Source organism: Elephas maximus, chromosome 10 (genome assembly GCF_024166365.1).
Source record: "Elephas maximus indicus isolate mEleMax1 chromosome 10, mEleMax1 primary haplotype, whole genome shotgun sequence".
In the NCBI taxonomy this organism is placed as follows: Eukaryota; Metazoa; Chordata; class Mammalia; order Proboscidea; family Elephantidae; genus Elephas; species Elephas maximus.
The window spans coordinates 59,172,055-59,184,968 of NC_064828.1; the positions used below are offsets into that span (position 1 = coordinate 59,172,055).

A 12,914-nucleotide genomic window follows, 5' to 3' on the forward strand; every position below is an offset into this window, starting at 1 on the left:
AGAATATCATGCTTGTTAAAGCAGAGGGTCAGCAAAAAAGAGGAAGACCCTCAAGGAGATGGACTGACACAGTGGCTGGAACAATGGGCTCAAACCCAGCAACTATTGTGAGGATGGTGCAAGACAAGGCAGCGTTTTGTTCTGTTGTGCGAAGGATCATTATGAGTCGGAACCGACTCGACAGCACCTAACAAAAACGCCTCCTTTTTTTTATTTTATTGTTTTAATTTATCTATTTTTATAGACTATAAGCCCTTTAATGACATACACCTTATCTTTTTTTTTAATGGTGCTTTAAGTGAAATTTACAAATCAAGTCAGTCTCTCAAAAACACACACCTTGCTATGTACTCCTAGCTGCTCTCTCCCTAATGAGATAGCACACCCCTCCTCTCCAACCTGTATGCCCCAGGTCCATTCAACCAACTCCTGTCCCCCTCTGCCTTCTTATCTCATCTCCAGACAGGAGCTGCCCACACAGTCTCATATGTCTATTTGAGCCAAGAAGCTCACTCCTCACCAGTATCATTTTCTGTTTTATACTCCAGTCCAAACCTTGTCTGAAGAGTTGGCTTTGGGAATGGTTCCAGACTTGGGCTAACAGAGGATCCAGGGATCATGACCTTCAGGGTCCCTCTAGTCTCAGTCTGACCATTAAGTTTTGTCTTTTTACAAGAATTTGAGATCTGCATCCCATTGTTCTCCTGCTCCATCAGGGAATCTTTGTTGTGTTCCCTGTCAGGACAGTCATCTGTATAGCTGAGCACCATCTAGTTCCTCTGGTCTCAGGCTGATGGAGTCTCTGGTTTATGTGACCCTTTCTGTCTCTTGGGCTGATCTTTACCTCATGTCTTTGGCATTCTTCATTCTCCTTTGCTCAAGGTGGGTTGAGACCAATTGATGCATTGTAGATGGCTGCTTGCTAGCGTGGAAGACCCCAGATGCTACCATCAAAGTGGGAATGCAGAACGCTTTCTTAATACATTTTGTTAGGACAAATGACCTAGATGTCCCCTGAAACCATGGTCTCCAGACCCGCGTCCCTGCTCCTCCGGGCTTCAAAGCATTCGGTTGTACTCAGGAAACTGCTTTGCTTTTGCTTTAGTCCAGTTGTGCTGAACTCTCCTGTATTGTGTGTTGTCTTTCCCTTCACCTAAAATAGTTCTTGTCTACCATCTAATTAGTGAATATCCCTCTCCCCCCTCCCCACCCTCCTAACCACCAAAGAATATTTTCTTCTGTATTTAAACTTTTTCTTGAGTTCTTAAAATAGTGGTCTTATACAATATTTGTCCTTTTGCAACTGACTAATTTCACTCAGCATAATGCCTTCCAGATTCCTCCATCTTATGAGATGTTTCAAATTCACGTTGTTCTTAATTGTTGTGTAGTATTCCATTATGTGAATATATCATAATTTCTTTATCCATTCATCCATTGATGGGCACCTTGGTTGTTTCTATCTTTTTACTATTGTAAACAGTACTGCAATGAACGTGGGTGTGCATACACCTGTTCCTGTAAAGGCTCTTATTTCTCTAGGATATATTCCAAGGAGTGGGATTTCTGGACTGTATGGTAGTTCTATTTCTAGCTTCTTAAGGAAGTGCCAAATCAATTTCCAAAGTGGTTGTACCATTTTACATTCCCACCAGCAGTGTATAAGTGTTCCAGCCTCTCCACAACCTCTCCAGTGTTTATTATTTTATGTTTTTTGGATTAATGCCAGCCTTTTTGGGGTGAGATGGTATCTCATTGTAGTTTTGATTTGCATTTTTCTAATGGCTAATGATTGTGAGAATTTCCTCATGTATCTGTTAGCTACCTGAATGGCTTCTTTGGTGAAGTGCCTGTTCATATCTTTTGCCCATTTTTTAATTGGGTTGTTTGTCTTTTTGTTGTTGAGTTTTTGCAGTATCACATAAATTTTAGGGAAACCCTGGTGGCATAGTGGTTAAGTGCTATGGCTGCTAACCAAAGGGTCAGCAGTTTGAATCCACCAGGCACTCCTTGGAAACTCTGGGGCAGTTCCACTTCGTCCTATAGGGTCGCTATGAGTTGGAATCGACTGGACAGCACTGGGCTTGTTGTTTTTTTTTTTGGTAGATTTTAGAGATCAGATGCTGATCAGAATTATCGTAGCCAAAAACTTTTTCCCCATATGTAGGTAATCTTTTTACTCTTTTGGTGAAGGCTTTGGATAAGCTTTAAGTATCTGATTTTTAGGAGGTTCCAGTTATCTACTTTCTCTTATGCTGTTTGTACATTGGTAGTAATGTTTTGTATACTGTTTTTGCCATGTATTAGGGCTCCTAACATTGTCCCTATTTTTTCTTCCATGATCTTTATCATTTTAGATTTTATATTTAGGTCTTTGACCCAATTTGAGTTAGTTTTTGTGCATGGTGTGAGGTATGGGTCTTGTTTCATTTTTTTGCTGATGGATATCCAGTTATGCCAGCACCATTTGTTAAAGAGACTGTCTTTTTCCCATTTAACAGACTTTGGGCCTTTGTCAAATATCAGCTGCTTATACGTGGACGGATTTATGTCTGGATTCTCAATTCTGTTCCATTGGTCTATGTGTCTGTTGTGGTACCAGTACCAGGCTGTTTTGACTACTGTGGTGGTATATGCTCTAAAATCAGGTAGAGTGAGGCCTCCCACTTTGGTTTTCTTCTTCAGATATGCTTTACTTATCCAGGGTCTCTTTCGCTTCCATATGAAGTTGGTGATTTGTTTCCCCATCTCATTAAAAAATGTCATTGGTATTTGGATTGAGACTGCATTATATCTATAGATCACTTTGAGGAGAATAGACATTTTTACAATGTTGAGTCATCCTATCCATGAGCAAGGTATATTTTTCCACTTATGTAGGTCTCTTTTGGTTTCTTGCAGTACTGTCTTGTAGTTTTCTTTGTATAGGTCTTTTACGTCTCTGGTTAGATTTATTCCTAAGTATTTTATCTTCTTGGGGCTATTCTAAATGGTATTGATTTGGTGATTTCTTCTTCGACCTTCTCTTTGTTTTTGTAGAGGAATCCAACTGATTTTTGTGTGTTTATCTTGTATCTGTATACTCTGCTGAACTCTCCTATTAGTTTCAGCCATTTTCTTGAGGATTCTTTAGGATTTTCTGTGTATGAGATCATATCATCTACAAATAAAGATACTTTTACTTCTTTTTTGCCGATCTGAATGCCCCTTATTACTTTATCTAGTCTAATTGCTCTGGCTAGGACCTCCAGCATGATGTTGAATAAGAGTAGTGATAAAGGGCATCCTTGTCTGGTTCCTGTTCTCAAGAGGAGTGCTTTCAGACTCTCGCCATTTAGGATGATGCTGGCTATTGGCTTTGTATAAATGCTCTTTATTATATTGAGGAATTTTCCTTCTATTCCTATTTTGCTGAGAATTATCATCATGAATGGGAGTTGGACTTTGCCAAATGCCTTTTCTGCATCAATTGATAAGATCATGTAGTTCTTGTCTTTTGTTTTATTTATATGATGGATCACATTGATTGTTTTTCTAATGTTGAACCATCCCTGCATGCCTGGTATAAACCCCACTTGGTCACAGTAAATTATTTTTCTTGCTATGTTGTTGAATTCTATTGGCTAGAATTTTGTTGAGAATTTTTGCATCTAAGTTCATGAGGGATATAGGTCTGTAATTTCCTTTTTTTGTAGCGTTTTTACTTGGTTTTGGTATCAGGGAAATGCTGGCTTCATAGAATGAGTTTAGGAATATCCCAGCCTTTTCTACGTTCTGAAATATCTTTAGTACTAGTGGTGTTAACTCTTCTCTGAAAGTTTGGTAGAATTTTCCAGTGAAGCTGTCAGGGCCAGGGCTTTTTGTTGTTGTTATTGTTGGGAGTTTTTTAATGACCTTTTCAATCTCTTCTGTTGTTATGGGTTTATTTAGTTGTTCTATCTCTGTTTATGTTAATTTACGTAGGTAGTGTGTTTCTAGAAATTTGTCCATTTCTTCTGGTTTTTCAAATTAGAGTATAATTTTTCATAGTAATCTGATAGGATTCTTTTAATTCCAGGTGGTTCTGTTGTGATATTGCCCATCTCATTTCTTATTTGGGTTATTTGCTTTCTCTCCTGCTTTTCTTTCGTCAGTCTGGCCAATAGTTTATCGATTTTTTTAAATCTTTTCAAAGAACTACCTTTTGGTCTTCTTAATGCTTTCAATTGTTTTTCTGTTCTCTATTTGATTTAATTCTGCTCTAATTTTTATTATTTGCTTTCTTCTGATGCCTGAAGGTTTCTTTTGTTGATTCCTATTTGTTCAAGTTGTAAGGATAATTATTTGATTTTGGCCCTTTTTTCTTTTTGTATGTGTGCATTTATTGATGTAAATGGACCTCTGAGCACTGCTTTAGCTGTGTCCCAAAGGTTTTGATAGAAAGTATTTTCATTCTCATTTGATTCTATGAATTTCTTTATTCCGTCCTTAATTTCTTCTATAACCCAATAGTTTTTGAGCACGGTGTTTTCAGTTTCCATGTGTTTGATTTCTTTTCCCCGCTTTTTCTGTTATTGACTTCTAGCTTTACAGCTTTATGGTCAGAGAAGATGCTTTGTAATATCTCAATATTTTAGATTTTGTTCAAGATTGCTTTATGACCTAAAATGTGGTCTATTCTAGAGAATGTTTTATGCGTGTTGGAAAACAAAGTGTACTTGGCTGCTGTTGGGTATCCCTTAGTTGGAAGATAATGTGGTATGTTCCGTTTTGGAAAAATTCTTCCCCAAATTAATATACCTTTCAGTAAAGTCTGTGGTATCATTTCAGTAGGAGTCTGTCATATAAAATCAAGATTCATTACTAATACAATAAATTTTAATGAATACAGTGTAATCAGTAAAAAAAATACTAACGTGTGGTAAATTAATTTCTTTTCTGGTAAAGACCCTTGCATTTGGGTTTTTTTTTTTGGGGGGGTTCTCAATAAAAGGACAACTATTTTCCGAAGTTGACTGAGTAAAAAAGGTATCACTGGAGATACAAATGGGTCAAACTATATAAATTATTCTTAATAAGTGAATTGATAATATAAAATACCCATCATAGCACTGGAACCCTGGAGGCATAGTGGTTAAGAGTCCAGCTACTAACCAAAAGGTCGGCAGTTCAAATCCACCAGGTGCTCCTTGAAAACTCTATGGGGCAGTTCTACCCTGTCCTGTAGGGTTGCTATGAGTCAGCATTGACTCGACGGCAATGGGTTTGGGCTTGGTTTTGGTTTACCGTTGCACTGGGCAAATAGTAAGTGTTCAATAAATATTAATCTTCACAGCCCCGACCTCCCTCCCCCTAAAAAGGTAAAATAAACGTCTTTAGGAAGATTTCCATAAGTTGGTGATATTTTTAATTGTTAACAAGCATAGAAAACTGAAGCAATTTTAAAACTAAATTTGTAAAATTTAATAAATTCACATTTATTTTCTTTAAATTTTAATGTAGCAATATTCCCCTTTTTGGCATCATGTTTAGGAAACAAAATATTTATACAAATTACTTATTGGCTTACACACTAAATATACATAATCCTCTTGGGCAATATAAAATAAATGTTTGTGTTTGTATTTATTAAATAATAAATATAAGATTTCATCTCAAATAAATAAGCCTTTTAATTTAAAATCCTGAATGTACTTTGCCAAAAATTATGCAAAATATGAATAATACAAGAGTTAAGCTTTTTTCAAAATAGGTTTGGGATTTTTCAAAATTTAGTTTGGAATTTGATCCAAAAACTTAAAAGAATGATTTGAATTTGATGAAACAATTAGCTTACATATTTGGCATGTAAATAGGAAATTGCTAGAAATATAAAGAAAGTTTGGAAATAAAAGATATAATCCCACTGATGTTTTCCTTGGAAATAGCTAAGTAAAAGTTAGGTGTAAAACAACCACACGTTCTAAAGAAAAATAATCTGGAGAGTTCCTCAAAGATTAAAGATGGTTGATCATTAATGGAAAAGAGAGAGACTTGTATAAAGAGGAAGAGGAAAAGGTGCTGTCATGGATTGAATTGTGTCCCCCCAAAATATCTGTCAACTTGGCTAGGTCACGATTCCCAGTATTGTATGATTGTCTACCATTTTGTCATCTGATGTGATTTCCCTGTGTTGTAAATCCTGTCGATATGATGTAAAGTGATGGATTAGTGGCAGTTATATTGATGAGATCTACAAGATTAGATAGTGTCTTAAGCCAATCTCTTTTGAGATATAAAACAGAGCAGTGAGCAGATAGACAGGGGGATTTCATACCACCAAGAAAACAGCACCAGGAGCAGAGTGCATTTTTTGGACCTGAGGTTCTTGTGCTGAGATGCTCCTAGACCAAGGGAAGACTGATGAGAAGGACCTTCCTCCAGAGCCAACAGAGAAAGCCTTCCCCTGGAGCTGATGCCCTGAATTTGGAGTTGTACGCCTACTAGACTGTGAGAGAATAAACTACTGTTTGTTGAAGCTATCCAATTGTGGTATTTCTGTTACAGCAGCACTCCATAATTAAGACACGTGCTTATCAAGTAGCAAATCCACTTTTGAAACCCAGGCTGTCCAAAGCCCTTTTTCCTCTAACATCCAATGCCTCTGGATATTGTCCACTTGCCAAGTGCGCCTGACTGAAGGCACTGAAGGCACGAGTGGGGCTGAATTCAGGCTCTATCCCCCTTGCCACCAAGCACACTCTGACATAGGGGCCACATATGCTTACAGAAATGGGCACTTTTTCATTTTTTTTTTCTACTGCACTCACAGGCACTGAATCCCAGTACCCAGTGCTGTCAAGTCGATTAAATTTCCTGATAATATGTTAGTTCCACTAATTTGAAAAAGATCCGGCTTACCTCCTCTGCCCCCTATAGGTACAGAAACCTAAACTGCAATTTTATTCCCAGGATTCAGCCAGACTTGCCATATTATATCATTATCTGAAAGAATGATCAAGTTACAAAGATAAGAAAAGGATTGACTGACTAAATCTCTGGAATGAGAACTACATATATTAAACATTTAAGTCAGGTTAATGAATATGCAGTAAGATGCAAACAAATATAGTCAGTTTTCCCTAAAGTTATACATTCCCTAGAAACCTAATAGCAGAATATCTAAAAGCCTTGTATTCATTTAAAGGATTATTGGTTGGCATGTGTGCATGGAGGGGGAACAGATGGCTGAACTGACCCAGCGGCTCTTGGGCTGAGGGAACTGAATGTCCAATGGCGTACTTATAGACCACATTAACTTCTTGGCAAATGCTCCTGCTGCTGCAAATGGAGGTGGTCCACCGCTGAATATGAATGTGCTGAATATCATTTAGGCAGGGAGCAAGAGGTGTTCAAGTGAGTTGGAGAGAAGCCCAGAAGGTATGCTGTTTATCTTCCAGGAACATTTATTTTCTCCAAAACATATAACTTGAGTTAATAAAGCGGATTTAGATGGGAATAAAGGAAACTAGTTTTTGAAAATTGCATCGCTGTGACTCTCTAAGAATAACTAAAAGATTCATGAATACGACTCCTGGAACAAGAAAAAGATTAGAGCACAAACAATTGTTCTTATCACACTGTTAAGAAGCACTGGACTGGATCTGGCTGCAAAGCAGGTATCTGCCTGCAGTTAGATCCTGAGGCTTCTTGTAACTGTCATTTTGATGAGTTCTTTAAAAATAGAAAAAGATCATTAGAATAATGAGAGATGGAGATTTTGTAAGTAATGTTCATGTAAGTAAACTCAAATTATAAGACTCAAGCTATATCTCCCATTTGAAACCTGAAAAGAATGTACAGAAAGCAAAGCTCCACTGACTTTCTCCTCTTACAGCCCCATGACAAAAATCTCCCTGGAGAAAAGAAAGAGGATGGGTCAGGTTGTGGGCAGTCATCTGTGGAACCTCTCTCTCTCCTGACCACTTTACGTCTGGTTTCTGGCATGTCCCTGGAACAAGTTCTGGACTGTTCTCATTCATTAATCATTCCTTCAGGGTGATGGACAGAGGCCAGGTGCTTAAATAGACACTTGCAGGTTTGAGAGACTTTGATTCCACTGAACTAAAAAGTTTGATTTTTTTTTCCTCACAGATTGGTTCTGTTATCATTTAATAAAAAAAAAAAAATCATTTAATAGCTGCTGAAAAATCCAAATTACTAAGTACTAAGCAGAATCTGGAAACCCTGGTGGCAGAGTGGTTAAGTGCTACGGCTGCCAATCAGTGGGTCGGCAGTTCGAATCTGCCAGGAGCTCCTTGGAAACTCTATGGGGTGGTTCTACTCTGTCCTACAGGGTCGCTATGAGTCGGAATCAACTCGACGGCACTGGTTTTTTTTTTTTTTTAAGCAGACTCTAAAGAGAAAAAATATTAAACACGTATTCATACGTGTGCATTTCCATTTTCAGGTTTCTTTGTTTTATTCCTCTCTGTAGTCAGTGAACATGATAAAGATTCTTTTCTCTCAGGCAAAACCATTTAAGACTTCAGGCTGTTTCTTATCCTCTACGAATTGTATATAATGAAGACTTCAAGATAGTATGAAACAGCTGTGAGAAATAGTTTTGGAATCCAGTGGCATAGCTGGTTATGCTGATAGCTCTGTCTTTCCTTTATTCTATCCAGCAGTAACAATCTCTGCTAACAAAATGGTTAGACTCCAAAACTTGATTCATATCTCCTGATTTAACTTGTATACATGGCCTTTGGTACCAATGTATTAGGTTATTCTATATTCATACTGTAACAGTCACTGCCTCTGATAGCAAGGGATACAATTAACAGGAAAAAGATAGTGATTATTACGGGAGGGGAAATACTGTGAAGAATAATTGTTTAGTGTTCCCAACTACAGGAAGTATTTTGGAAGTTAGCTGGGAAGAAAAAGGAATAAACAATTCTTGAGGAATAACACTTTTAAAACAATTACCTTGCATATATTTGAAACAATATATAGATCAACTTGGAGAGAAAAAAAAAATCATATGAATGTTAATATTACCTACAACAAATGCTATGCATATCGTGAAACTCTTTCTATTCTCAAGCTTATGTTATGTGGCCAACATCATGCATTTATTCAGTGATATTTTGTTGAGGTATAATTTGTACAAAAAAAAATGCATACACTTTAAGCATAGATTTTGGTGAGTTTTTGGAATACAGGTAGCCCCTGACTTACAGTGGGGTTCTGTCCCGATGACTCCATTGTAAGTTGATTCTGACGTAAGTTGAATTCCTCATTTTTTTTTTTTTTTTTTAGTTTTCATTATTACTGCCTTTTATTATCAGTATCTTTATAAATCAATCTTTATTTGTCTTTGGGGGTCGGCATAAGGACGATAACATCAGAAAATTACACGCTGCAACATTGTATGTAGTACATGTTACTAATGATAAGATGAACAACAAAAAAAAAAGACGGTCCTAAGCAGGGTTCATCATAACTCCAATATATCGAAAGTCGGGGACTACCTTTACTACTATGTAATCACCACCCCAATCAAGACATAGGGCATTTTCATCACTTAAGGAAGTTACCTCCTGCCCCTCTGCAATCTATTACCTTCACCCTCAGCCCCAGGCAAACAACAATCCAATTTCTATCACTAAAGTTAGTTTTGCCTTTCAGGAACTTCATGTAAATGGACCATACACTAGGCAGTACTATTGGCCAATTGTATATTCTTTTGTGAAATGTCTGTTCAAGTCTTGACAATTTTTTCTTGAACTGGTTATCTTATTATCCAGTAGTAAAGATTCTTTACATAATCTAGATACAAGTCCTTCGTCAGACACTTGCATTGCAAACACTGTCTTCCGATCTGTGTCTTGTCTTTTTCATCTCTTAGTCATTTCTTTTGAAGAGCAGATGATTTCAGTTTTAATAAAGTCTAATATATTATTTTTATGATTGGTGTTTTTTGTACTTTGCATAGATTTACTCCTATGATTTCATCTACAATTATATAGTTTTAGCTTTTATATTTGGATTGACAATCAATTTTAAATTAATTACGTGGGTAATGTGAAGTATTGTTTAGGTTATTATTTTTTTTTTTTCCATATGGATACCCAGCTATTCTGGAACAATTTATTCAAAAGACTACCATTTCCTCAGTGGATTATATTCACACCTTTGTAAAAACTCAGTTGACCCTATATATGTGTGAGGACTGTTTTTGAATTCTCTCTTCTGTCCCATTTATCTATACGTTTATTTTTTACCTAAAAACCATGCTGTGTTGATTATAGTATTTTATATTAAGCCTTTAAATCAGGTACTGTAAGTCCTCCCACTTTGTTCTTTTTTTGCACATAGGTTTAACTACCATTGGGTCTTAGTTTGCCATAAAAATTATAGAATAAACTTTGCAAAATCTACAAAAAAAAAAAACAAAACTGGCACTGGATTGAATATGTAGTTCAATTTGGAGAGAATAAACATCAAAACAATATTGATTTTTCCAATTTATGAACATGGCATAACTCTCCATATAGTTAGGTCTTCTCGCCTTTTCCCTCAGCAATATTTTTTCATTTTCAGTGTATATGTCTTGCACATGTTTTATTCAATTTATATTTAAATATCTCACATTTTGATGCCACTGGAAATTATGTCCTTTAAATGTAAATTATTTGTAGCTATTATACAGAAAAATAATTGATATTTTATACTGCCTCAGTATCCTATGCCATTGCTAAACCACCTTATTAATTCAAGGACGTTTTCTTGTAGATTCCACAGGATTTTCTAAAAACACAACAACAGGCTGTATAAATAGAAGCAGTTTTATGACTTCCTTTCTAATGTTTATGCTTTTTAATTACTTTTATTGTGTTGCTGACTGGCAAGGACCTTCCATTAGGAATGTCACTCCATACCTGATTAAGATAAATTCAGAGGATGAGATTTTGGACTTAGAGTTGATGCTGGAATAGGGGGAAGATTAATAGAATGAATTTGTTTTGTACATGAGAAGGACATGAATTTTCAGGGACCAAAATGTTAGTACTTTAATTTCCTGGCTTTTGGAGCCCTGGTGGCATACTGCTTAAGAGCTCGGCTGGTAACCAAAAGGTTTGCAGTTCGAATCCACCAGCCACTCCTTGGGAACCCTATGGGGCAGTTCTACTCTGTCCTATAGGGTTGCTATGAGTCAGGATCAACTCCACAGGAACAGGATGAGATAGGGAATATTGATTGCCATTTTATCTCATTCTTACTTTCTTTGATCTAGAATCTACTGTAATAAATATCCATGCTTTTATTGTCACAGGATAGTTTGTGTATCTTATTTAAGTGATGAACCAAAAGAGCTAAACAGAAAAATACTCCCTTTTTCACACTATTTATTTCCTTGTCAAACTTGTTAAGAAGAAGCCGCATCTCCTGACACTCGTAAACAGTTCAATAGAAACACTTTGTCATAAACATATTTGTTAAAGGCAAGAAATATGAAGAAAGAATGGTTAGTGGGAATATAAGTGAAATCCCTTAGAATTAACATCTAATTACTAAATATTTGGGAATATCAATTAGAAAAATTTGAAAGCCATAATAAGTTGAAACTTTATAAATCAGTGCTGATCTCCACGCTCAGGAACAAGTAAAAATGTGTATTTATCAATTCCTGGCACTGCTGACAGAATCTGCCAACAGATTCTCTCTAGTCAAGTTTCTTATGTAATCAAGCTGCTGCACTCATCTTGTCTCCACTATGTGGTGTAAAGGCATAATATTTCAAAGTTGAAGCATCCCTTCTGGGGGTCTTTGTCAAGGGACAACTTAAACCAACACCAGCTACTGATGCAGGAGGCTGGTGGCACATCCCAGGTTGCAGTTCTTCGCGCCTCTACCTCTGGTAGCTCCACTTCAGCCCAATTAACTCTTCAGGAGGTAAAAGAAACTGCTACTTGCAACTTTGCTGAGTTGAAAGCAGAAGCTGCTCCCATGGCTCAGGGGTTTAGCCAGCTTATGGTGACAAAGTTGAAGATAGGAGTAAAGCAATTCTATTCAAATTGCAGTATTTTAAACAGATGGGTGCTTTTGAATTAGTGACTTTTAACATGGATTAGTTTCCTAGAGCCGTTATTTCATTCTCTCCCAGTTCTAGAGATCAGAAGTCTGAAATGAAGTTGTCAGCAAGGCCCCAATCCCTCTGAAGTCTCTAGGGGAGAATCTGCTCCTTGCCTCTCTCAGCATCTGTGGCTCTGGATGCTCGTTGACTTGTAGCCGCATTGTGCCAATTTCTGCCCCTCTTTGTCACAATGCCGTTTTTTCTTTTCTATCAAAACTCCCTCTGCCTTGTTCTTATAAGGATACATGTGATCATGTTTATGGCCCACCCTGCTAAGCTCGTCCTTTCAAGATCCTTAATACAATTACATCTTTTGCTATATAAAGTAATGTTTATTCTTCTGTCATACAAGGTAATATTCATAGGTTCCAGGGCTTAGGACGTGGACATCTCTTTTTCGGGGGTCACCATTCAGCCCACTACATGATATATGATTCTAATTCAGCTTGAACTACTCTTTCACCCTCTCTGCATTCACCCCTTTTCCCTTTTTAAAAAATAATTTCAAGCAAGTTATCTTTCGTTCAATCATTCACTCACTTGGCCATTTTTCTATCTAGTCAATCATTCCAGATTACTGAGTTTCTTTTACAAATCAAGTCCTGTGCGAAGATGTAACCTAGCATGTTATTTAGTTTATCTGTTAAATGATTAAATGAATGTGCCTAGATGTTTTGTAGTTTGTAAGTATACATACATTTTTAAAGTTGAATATTGGGCTATTCTGAACCTGTGATAAAGTGGTCCATGTACCAGGTGAGTTCTCTGCTATAGTAAAATAAAAAAAAAAAAAATTTTTTTTTTTTTGCTATAG

At 36.7% G+C, this 12,914-nt stretch overlaps 1 protein-coding gene across 1 annotated transcript in view; it reads right to left on the bottom strand.

Moving 5' to 3' along the window:
• MDGA2 (MAM domain containing glycosylphosphatidylinositol anchor 2) overlaps positions 1-12,914 on the bottom strand; it is a 943,396-nt gene that overhangs the window by 123,322 nt on the left and 807,160 nt on the right. The gene's annotated exons all lie outside the window — the stretch shown is intronic.